Raw genomic sequence first — 10,638 nt, 5'->3', positions numbered from 1 at the left:
TTTATATAGGCTTACGATGAAGCCTGTATTTACAATAAAATGAGTTGGAGCACTACAGCCTTTCTGATTAGTATATGTGAGTAACATATTGTTGATCAGAAATGATGTAGAATTTTTCTGCAAAGCATAAAGGAGTGTTTTAAAGGAGTTCTTTAAAAAGAAAAGACCTCAGTAAAAGCTACTTATATATTGAGCATCAAGATCTATTGAGATAGATCAAGACGCTTGATAAGATTTTCAATGACTACATACCTTGGCAAGATTTTGAAATAGTTCAAAATGGAACAGTTAAAGAAAGAGTTCTTGCCTGTGTTGCAAAGGTATGAAATTGAGTAAGACTCAAATCCCGACCACAGCAGAAAATAGAAAGAGAATGAAAAGTCATTCCCTATGCCTCAGTCATAGGTTCTATAAAGTATGCTATGCTATGTACCAGACCTATTGTATACATTGCTCTGTATTTGGCAAGGGAGTACAATAGTGATCTAGGAGTAGATCACTGGACATTGGTCAAGAATATCCTTAGTAAGGACTAAGGAGATGTTTCTCGATTATGGAGGTGATAAAAGAGTTTGTTGTAAAAGTTACATCAGTGCAAACTTTTACACTGATCCAGATGACTCTAAGTCTCAATCTGGATACATATTGAAAGTGGGAGCAATTAGCTAGAGTAGCTCCGCACAGAGCATTGTAGACATAGAATATTTGCAAAATACATACGGCTCTGAATGTGACAGACCCGTTGACTAAGCTTCTCTCACGAGCAAAACATGATCACACCTTAGTACTCTTTGGATATTAATCACATAGCGATGTGAACTAGATTATTGACTCTAGTAAACCCTTTGGGTGTTGGTCACATGATGATGTGAACTATGGGTGTTAATCATATACAGATATGAATATTGGTGTTAAATCACATGACGATGTGAACTAGATTATTGACTCTAGTGCAAGTGGGAGACTGAAGGAAATATGCCCTAGAGGCAATAATAAAGTTATTATTTATTTCCTTATTTCATGATAAATGTTTATTATTCATGCTAGAATTGTATTAACCGGAAACATGATACATGTGTGAATACATAGACAAACAAAGTGTCACTAGTATGCCTCTACTTGACTAGCTCGTTAATCAAAGATGGTTATGTTTCCTAACCATGAACAATGAGTTGTTATTTGATTAACGAGGTCACATCATTAGTAGAATGATCTGATTGACATGACCCATTCCATTAGCTTAGCACCCGATCGTTTAGTATGTTGCTATTGCTTTCTTCATGACTTATACATGTTCCTATGACTATGAGATTATGCAACTCCCGTTTACCGGAGGAACACTTTGGGTACTACCAAACGTCACAACGTAACTGGGTGATTATAAAGGAGTACTACAGGTGTCTCCAATGGTCGATGTTGGGTTGGCGTATTTCGAGATTAGGATTTGTCACTCCGATTGTCGGAGAGGTATCTCTGGGCCCTCTCGGTAATACACATCACATAAGCCTTGCAAGCATTACAACTAATATGTTAGTTGTGAGATGATGTATTACGGAACGAGTAAAGAGACTTGCCGGTAACGAGATTGAACTAGGTATTGGATACCGACGATCGAATCTCGGGCAAGTAACATACCGATGACAAAGGGAACAACGTATGTTGTTATGCGGTCTGACCGATAAAGATCTTCGTAGAATATGTAGGAGCCAATATGGGCATCCAGGTCCCGCTATTGGTTATTGACCGGAGACGTGTCTCGGTCATGTCTACATTGTTCTCGAACCCGTAGGGTCCGCACGCTTAAGGTTACGATGACAGTTATATTATGAGTTTATGCATTTTGATGTACCGAAGGTTGTTCGGAGTCCCGGATGTGATCACGGACATGACGAGGAGTCTCGAAATGGTCGAGACATAAAGATTGATATATTGGAAGCCTATGTTTGGACATCGGAAGTGTTCCGGGTGAAATCGGGATTTTACCGGGTTACCGAGAGGGTTACCGGAACCCCCCGGGAGCTATTTGGGCCATAGTGGGCCTTAGTGGAAAAGAGAAGGGGCTGCCCTAGATGGGCTGCGCGCCCCCCCTTCCCCTAGTCCTATTAGGACTAGGAGAGGTGGCCGGCCCCCTCCTCCTCTTTTCCCCTCCGAGGAATCCTAGTTGGACTAGGATTGGAGGGGGAATCCTACTCCCAGAAGGAGTAGGACTCTCCTGCGCCTCCCCCCTTTGGCCGGCCAGCCTCCCCTCCTCTCCTCCTTTATATACGGAGGCAGGGGCACCTCTAAACACACAAGTTGACACAAGTTGATCCACGTGATCGATTCCTTAGCCGTGTGCGGTGCCCCCTGCCACCATATTCCTCGATAATACTGTAGCGGAGTTTAGGCGAAGCCCTGCTGCTGTAGTTCATCAAGATCGTCACCACGCCGTCGTGCTGACGAAACTCTTCCCCGACACTTTGCTGGATCAGAGTCCGGGGATCGTCATCGAGCTGAACGTGTGCTCGAACTCGGAGGTGCCGTAGTTTCGGTGCTTGATCGGTTGGATCGTGAAGACGTACGACTACTTCCTCTACGTCGTGTCATCGCTTCCGCAGTCGGTCTGCGTTGGGTACGTAGACAACACTCTCCCCTCGTTGCTATGCATCACATGATCCTGTGTGCGCGTAGGAAATTTTTTGAAATTACTACGAAACCCAACAGTATGTACCTTATATTCAAAGCTTATTGAAAGTCAACAATTATTTCCTGCATGCTTTACCTGCAAATTAAAGTGGAGCTTGACCCTATTATCATGTTGTAATGGACTGAAGTTATCATAATGTTGTGGATGTTAATCTTACATGAGAAGACATCAACGCTCCCCCTGATTGTAGATTCACCACGGTTTTGTTGATAAATTAACACATTTACACTGAAAACAGGCATATGTAATACGATATATTAGCATAAAGGAAATCCCATGTTACCATGAGCACAACGAGTTCAAGAAAGCAGAAAATATGACATACCAGTCGAAATAGCTTCATGCTTAATGTCAACTCATACACATAACAACCAGAACAGATGTGTGTCTAGAAGCTTAGCTTCATAATAAAATCTGTCAAATCAAAACATCAAAAGGTAACTACAATGAATTTATATACAGTAAACCAAAACAGAAAAATAAAAGGCCAAAGCATTATTTTTCAGTAATAAAATAAGTGAACAAACAGTTCATTTTAACTTCACCGTTACAACTTTAATATTTTAATAGACAAATCACAGTTAATAAAGCCTCATTATTTCATTTGTCTGGGATAGAAAAACAAGATCGTATTAAATCTAGAGATATGATTACCCTAATAATGATATAATGCTTGTACATACAGACGACCACGGGGAGGAGGAAAAGGAAGTTTCTTTTATTTCCCTTTCTGTTGTATTGACAAAACAAGTGTGCTAAAATAATGGAATCAGGAATATATTATCTGATACTGGGACTAAGATCAGATCTGTCCACAAGTAAAAATATTGTATAAATGGAAATGAATAACTGCTTTATTTAAACGACGCTGATAATTTGGAAGGGAATATCAACTCTCCAAATTATTAGATGTCAGGGTAACAAAATGATAAACTCCATCTGCCTACTATTTAACCACCCACACAAGTTCACATATATCCCATCAGCAATTTCTGATCGAGAACTAGAGAACTAATTTTCTATCCAATGGAGGCGATCATTGGGAACGCTGCGCACGCACCCGAAGAGGGTGCGCCTGCCGCCCAGGAGGATGTTCCCGGTCCCAGGAGGATGTGCATGCGCCCATGGATCTTTTGCCCCCACCAATGCACGCCGTGAAAGATGCACTCCAATACATATTTCACAGTATCATGGGCATTCGAGACGAAGATACATTAAAGTAAGTTGTCTTATTATACATTATTTTGCTATATACCAATCTTGTTTGAACACTCTTTTACACAGCAAGGAAAGTTAGCTAAATGGGCAATCCTAAAATATTCATAGGTACATGTCTACGTTTTTAGTTGGATCCGACGTTACATGAACTATGTCATGCAAACAACATGAAAACAGTTTATAGATTCGATACGTGTAGATACATCTAGGTGAGGACAATCTGACCTCGTGCAATGTCATGAATTCGGTTTATAGGTTAGTAATGACAAAGTTAAACTAGAAGATGACCATTGAGGTCTTTCCTAAACGTTGTTGGGCATTTTTTTCCAGCTCAATATGGATACGAAGCTCTTGGCCGTACCCGATCGACATCACCCTCTGAATGATCCAGGACACCCTTTTTTCATAAAAAACTTCATCCCGAATGCTTCAACCTTGTTGTATGTAAGCTTGCGAGCGCTGAATTAGAGAGGACCGCAGGCACCAACTGGGTTGGGAGAAAACATTATTTCGACTTGCAGTTTCATTCTCAGTCACAGGCCCTGAGGTACTCCTGGATGACTCTAGGAGAGCATATCACGACGCTGATTAACTATGTTGTGGTCCAGCCTCTTCCTAAATATGATGTGTTCAAGTCTATAATTGTAAGACACGCTCTTTCTTAAGGTTAGTTTTACTTATTATAATTGCAATTGACATGTGTCGACCTGCCACAGTATCTACTACCGTTGAAACTTTCGGATTCGTCGTACGGGTTACTTGTAGTCAACCGGCTGAGGAGGAGGGTTGTCGTGATGGATCCATCCTTCAACACGTTTGATCCTGAAGATAGCACTCATAACATTTTGATGAGGAAGGAAATCACACTGCTGAAGGAAGAATTCAACACTGTGTTGCAGACTAGGATCGCTGGTTGGAACACCCAAATCATGGATTGGGAAGAAGAGTCCATGTCCTGTGCTGCTCGTCGGTAATCTACTAAATTGATCGCATACATAAGATGCAGACCATTATAATGTTTAATATATTTTTTTTGACGCAGCAAACACTCCGGCTTCTTTGTGCTACAGGAGATGGCCCACCAGATTGGTCGTTTACGTAGCATGGGCTGGATGAACACTACCGTAAGTACTTAAATTATGAGTTGATGTTTGCTAATTATTATCCAACCAGTTTATTAAATGGTTGACTTTTTGCGCCTTTCCTAGGATCCAATTCAGCTCAGACACCATGTTACGGTCCAGATGTTAATGTTCAAAGACAATGAAGTTGCTGCAAACATCCCGCCAGAGATTAGAGCGGCTCTGAGGGTTTTAAGCAATTGAAGATGGACTGATGCATGCAGATATGCCAATAATATTTTTCTATAATTCAGATCTGTTTTGCATCAATTTGACAATTATTATTATTTGATATGAATACTTAGATAATAAATGTATGGGGTCTTCTATAGACGTATGTTCACAAATTTTAGGATGTTTTGGTATTATCAAACTATTCAAACTTTATGGTGTTTTGGTATTATTGAAGTTTGGTTTTATTACCATATTGTTGGATTATTAATTGATTTTTTTTGCAACGTCCTGAATGAATCATTCGGTTGTTTGCCATGAATGAGCCGTTAGCCCCATCTGTGCAAGCTGTACATGGGTAATAGGGCTTGACGCTAGATGAGATGAGTCGCCAGGGTTTAATGTTTTTCCTAAACTAGGCAAATGCATGTGTGTGCACAGGATATTTACATCCTTCGGCAGCAGCATTGTGCCTCCAATTGTGTTAATATCTATACTACTCTTAACCAAATGAACATTTTCTTTTCTATGAGCACCCCATTATGTGTACCAAGATTAATTGGTGCCACCAGATTATCTAACGGCCTAAAACGGAGGTTATGATTGCACGTGGCAATTAATTGACGGACTATACTCTGCCGAGCGGACGAATATTCCCCCCTCGTGCCACGCTCCATTCACGAAAAATTCTGCCGAGATCCCCGTGCCCCTCTCCCTCACGTAGCTCTGTCCCTCAAAACCCCCACTGGTTTCCAGCGCCTCCAACCACAGCTAACTCTCGCCCCCAGCTCTCAGGTCGCCTACGGCAAACCGAAGAAGGATGTGGAGGTGGACGTGGGTTAGATATAGTTCATGCGTGTCTTATGTATGCGATCGGTCGTTGATGGGGCGGGGGTGACGCATCAGGAGTTATCCATCTTCCTCCATTATCCTATACCACTCGATTGCCGGTACCATGCGCCTCTACCTAGCCCTTTGATGTTACCTCTGCCATGCTAAGAATTTGAGATGTGCATGAATACTGTAAGGAATAAGATAACGAGCAAGAAGCCGAGGTAGTGGATTCGGCATCTGGGTCGAGAGTAGGTCTTAGCCACGCTTCATGGTGCATGTGAAGATAAATTCAGCCATTGCCTCAGACAGGCTTTGTTCCGGCGGCGGCGCGGTGAGATAGTATATGGCAGGAGCACGCGGTCGGCCTGCTGTACGCTTACGGTGCCTTGGTGTGCAGTGGCACGACTGCGCCCGAGTATGGAGAGGGGTTTCCTTTAATGGCTTGAAGCAGGCGTGTTTTCTTGGTGCCGGCTTTGATCTGCTCTGCTCACGGAGGATGCAGAGGGGTTGGCGGCTTTGGCGCTGGGAAGAGGAAGCTGGTTGTGCTTCTCTTGTGTTTCAGAGAATATACTGTGCAACCTGTACTAATCCTCTGTGTCTTCCTGTTAATTCCTCTGTGTATGAAAGTTAATTCCTGACTATTTGTGTGCACGGATCGAAATAACGGTAGCAAGGAAAACTAGGAATATGTGGGACCATGATTAAACTCGATCTTTTTGTCTCCCTCTCAAGTCTCAGTTTGGTTTATACACCATATATGTTGGAGCTAATGTTGATGTGTAGTGATTTATCATCCATTTGATTGAAATTTCAGGTGGTCTTGGGGACCTCTATGTGGCAGAAGATAGAGAGTTGGTGCCTTTTTGTTGCAAATATTTATAGCTTTCTAGGTAGTTCTCAACTTGATGCAATATTAAGTTGTTGTATGTGGTCCTAGGCTCTTAACAAATGTTGAATCATAGCAGTGAATGCAAGTTTTATTCCATGTACAGTACGTAGCATAAGTATAGCTTACTATACTTGTATAATTACTATAACTCCCACATCAACGCACGGGCAGCCCTAAATAGTAAAGTCCATACACGATATTGCAAAAGATCCATAAAGTCATGAATTATATTTGGCAAAAATAACTATATGTACTTATCATGTCAATGCCTACTGATCAACATCAGCGCTAAAATAAGTAGTTGATTTCATGCATCCAGAATTAGTATTGGTTACCTTTGGCATTGGGAAACCATGGAGAAACTCGAATTGAAAGCATTCATCGAACTTGTGTGGTCTCTCAGATATTACAACTGCAAAAAGTAAATTGAGACTGTACATTACTACCATAATATGGAATGAAGTATTAGTACAAACTGTTAAATCATACAAAAGTATCTAAGTAGGAAAATGTTTATTGTGCATGCCGTGAATTTATTTTTGCTGTAGCTAAACTTTGGCATGCAAGCAATGAAAATCTTTTTATTTAATTATTACAATAATTTAATTCTTTAGTAAGATATGATTTTTACATCTTTTCTTATTTATTAAAAGGTGTGCATTTGATGGAAAAAGGAAACAGATCTGCACCATCAACAATGGTATATATGGTAGAAAACAAGGTTATATATGGTATAACTATATTCAGCCATGATCTGCTACCCAGTTATTCTCCGCATGTCCTACCTATATATGTTAACCTTGTCTGCCATCCGTCCTCCCCCTCCTTGCTGTTTGTTCGGCCATCACAACAGCAGACCTGGAGGAAAATTACCCAAGGAGTACCTTGTGTAAGCAAGGACCATCTAGAAGGCGAGTTCCTCTAGGTACGAACAATTCTGGATCTTTATCTTCTCTAAAATTGTAATAGTTGTTATATTAGTATGTTTTATCTTACATTTTTTGTATGTTCACCTTCAAAATTATAGCATGGATTCATAACACGTGATTTTCTGAAGCACATTTTATATCAATAAAAGCATGCATGCAATTCCTAACATGGCAGACAACAAACAAATAAACAAACACTTATGAAAATCTTGAAATTATGACTGTCAGGATAATAAGTTCTTTCATGTAATAAAAGCCCTATGCGTTGCACCGGGTCTACAAAATGTAAATCTATGCTTACACAGTTCGAAAAAAACTACGAACAATCATCATTGCAATCAGTCAAACAGCCATATCAGAACAAATAATTCAAACATTTTTGGTTAAAAAATTTGTCAAATATCTAATATCTTTTAAGTTTGCAAATCCCGTACCATTCATAGGAAACATACACATGGATATGCTCTTACTGGATTTTCCACATGGCAAGTTGAAATAATTTTTGTTGTATCAAAAGTATTGTGATAATATTTAAGATCAAACTTGATGAATGATTTCGGATTAAGTAGTTAAGAAGACAATACAAATAGATCTCATTGTTGCATGCCTAAGGCTCAAACCCAATAATACACATGCACCCATAGTGAACAATAACCGGATAATTCATGTGCAAAATCATTCAAAAACATTGGTTGCATGTTCTCCATTAATAATTCACAACCAAGAGTCAAGTCATGTTCGTATGTAAGTTTCATAGCTTCATATATATTGAGCCTTATCTGGAAAAATAGTTGGAAATTAATAAGTGAAATTAAATTGATGGTCATGGTTGGCTGTCAATTAGTGTCAGTGTTGGCAGGCAATTATACAACTAACCATTGACAAACGAATTTGCTACTTAAATTCATTGCTGGTTAGAATAATAGATCCATTATATAGTTTACAGAAGCTTTTAGAGATGAAGACTCATCTTAGTATAGTCGTAGGTCCGGCTGGTGACAGCGTTGGGGACTTGGTGACGACCTGGCAAACCACGCCATGCCTGGTAAACACTGCAACATATCAATTTCCTATGTGTGAACTAATTATCCATAACTACCTTAATTAAAGTAGTAGTGACTTAGCTCAAAAACTAAAAAACATTATCCATACCCCACAAAAGTTCCATCTACAAATAAACAGCCAAACATCCATTGACAACCACAGTGCTAACAAGTATCAAAATGTGCACACCTCATAGCAGATCATATTTATGCTATAAAATATATATGATTGAGTGGAATAGTTAAGAGCTCATGAAAAAGGAATACTGAACATTCCAGTTTTGTATTTGATGAGCAATATGGAATGTGATGAGCAATAACAACAGCATACCTATAGCTCTCGTTCTTTCTCAGTTTTACATATTGCCCGAACCTATCCAGTATATACGTATTGTACTGCCACCATCAGTTATATATTGGCTACTTCCTAAAAAAATATGTGTTAGTGTTGGTTCACTAATAACATGTATGGCAAGCTGTATTCATGCATCCAGTATTAGTATAAAATTTGACCAAACAAAAATACGAGAAACTGTGATATGTCTGGAAGTATAATGGAAGAAAGGTGTCTTGTAAATATGGCAGCAAATTATCATATTGATCATGTACATCAATAAATAAATGCATACCAACCAGCTTAGCCTATAACTAAATGCATATCAATCATGTACACCAAATAACAACACTTATCTTCTTTCTGGTGTTGCTGAGTATTTGCATTTAGTGAGCATCACTGGTAGGCCTCAAGTGTCCCATAGATGTCCAGCATCAGTAGATAAAAACATGCTTAGTCAGATTGATGCTCAAAAAACTGCCCTTCGTGCTGAAAAGGCGGCAATATGCTCCATGAGTTAGTGTGGCAATGGCAATAAATAAAAGCTACGGTCAATCCCTAAAAAGTTGTTCCTTTATGTTCGTAAGCAAGTCCTCTGCATTGGGCAACTATATGTCGCATTATCAAAAGTCACAAATATAGAAGTATTAAAGGTGTTGATCGACGACACGGAGTGCCCAAGCAAAGATAGTGCAATGAATATATTGTACACATAGATTTTTTATTCTTTTTGTTAGAAGACAACATTCCATATTCTAGATAAGAAACCATATATGTAACTAATTCACACACTTTGCTGTTGTGTGTGCATCATATAACCTTGTGTATGTTTACCGTATAGCATTGTGTATGTTCACCATATAAGACGCACGAAGTCGACAAGAAAACTAGCCACACCTAAATAACTGAGGTACAAAACTTAAACTGCAGCTAGCCGCATGCATGTTTCACACTAACCTGATGCTTTTGCTACATGCCTCATTAAAAGTGCATGTAAACCACCTTGTTGCTATGTCAGTCAATACTTAGATGTAAGGGTCTATTGCTAGGTTCAGTTAGACTTAATGCAATTGTATCTTAATTTGATTTCAAGCTTGGAGCTAATTTTTTAATCAAACCTCCAAATTATGCATAATAAAGAGTCTGATCAAGTAACTAAACTGTCCTAAATACTTAGCAAATTGGGCCAGTTCGCATCTGTAGGATCATAAATTATAAAAATAGTAAGAAAATAGGATAAAATACTAAACAAGATTAAAACATGCATGTCCCCAAGACAAGAAAATGGAAGGTATTACGTAGGTACACTGCATGACCGAGATTGTATCTACCAGGGGAGTATTTGTAGTAGCTTGGGCAATCGTCAGAAGAGTTGACCATGCGCAAGCAATCTGAAAACACTTCTCGATCGAT

The 10,638-nt window shown here is 39.4% G+C and overlaps 1 long non-coding RNA gene across 1 annotated transcript; it reads right to left on the bottom strand.

Annotated features, from left to right (window-relative positions):
* Positions 1-2,695: 2,695 nt before the first annotated feature.
* LOC123115907 (uncharacterized) lies at positions 2,696-10,300 on the bottom strand. The gene is made up of 6 exons (XR_006456823.1): positions 9,223-10,300; positions 7,705-8,890; positions 7,255-7,331; positions 3,012-3,100; positions 2,844-2,914; positions 2,696-2,761 (listed from the first exon to the last, which is right to left on the bottom strand). It is a non-coding gene; the product is annotated as an uncharacterized lncRNA (long non-coding RNA).
* Between the last annotated feature and the right edge of the window lie 338 nt (positions 10,301-10,638).

Source organism: Triticum aestivum, chromosome 5B, assembly GCF_018294505.1.
Source record: "Triticum aestivum cultivar Chinese Spring chromosome 5B, IWGSC CS RefSeq v2.1, whole genome shotgun sequence".
Taxonomy (NCBI): Eukaryota; Viridiplantae; Streptophyta; class Magnoliopsida; order Poales; family Poaceae; genus Triticum; species Triticum aestivum.
Note: the sequence above shows the minus strand (reverse complement) of the source record. Positions and strands in the feature narration are given on the sequence as shown.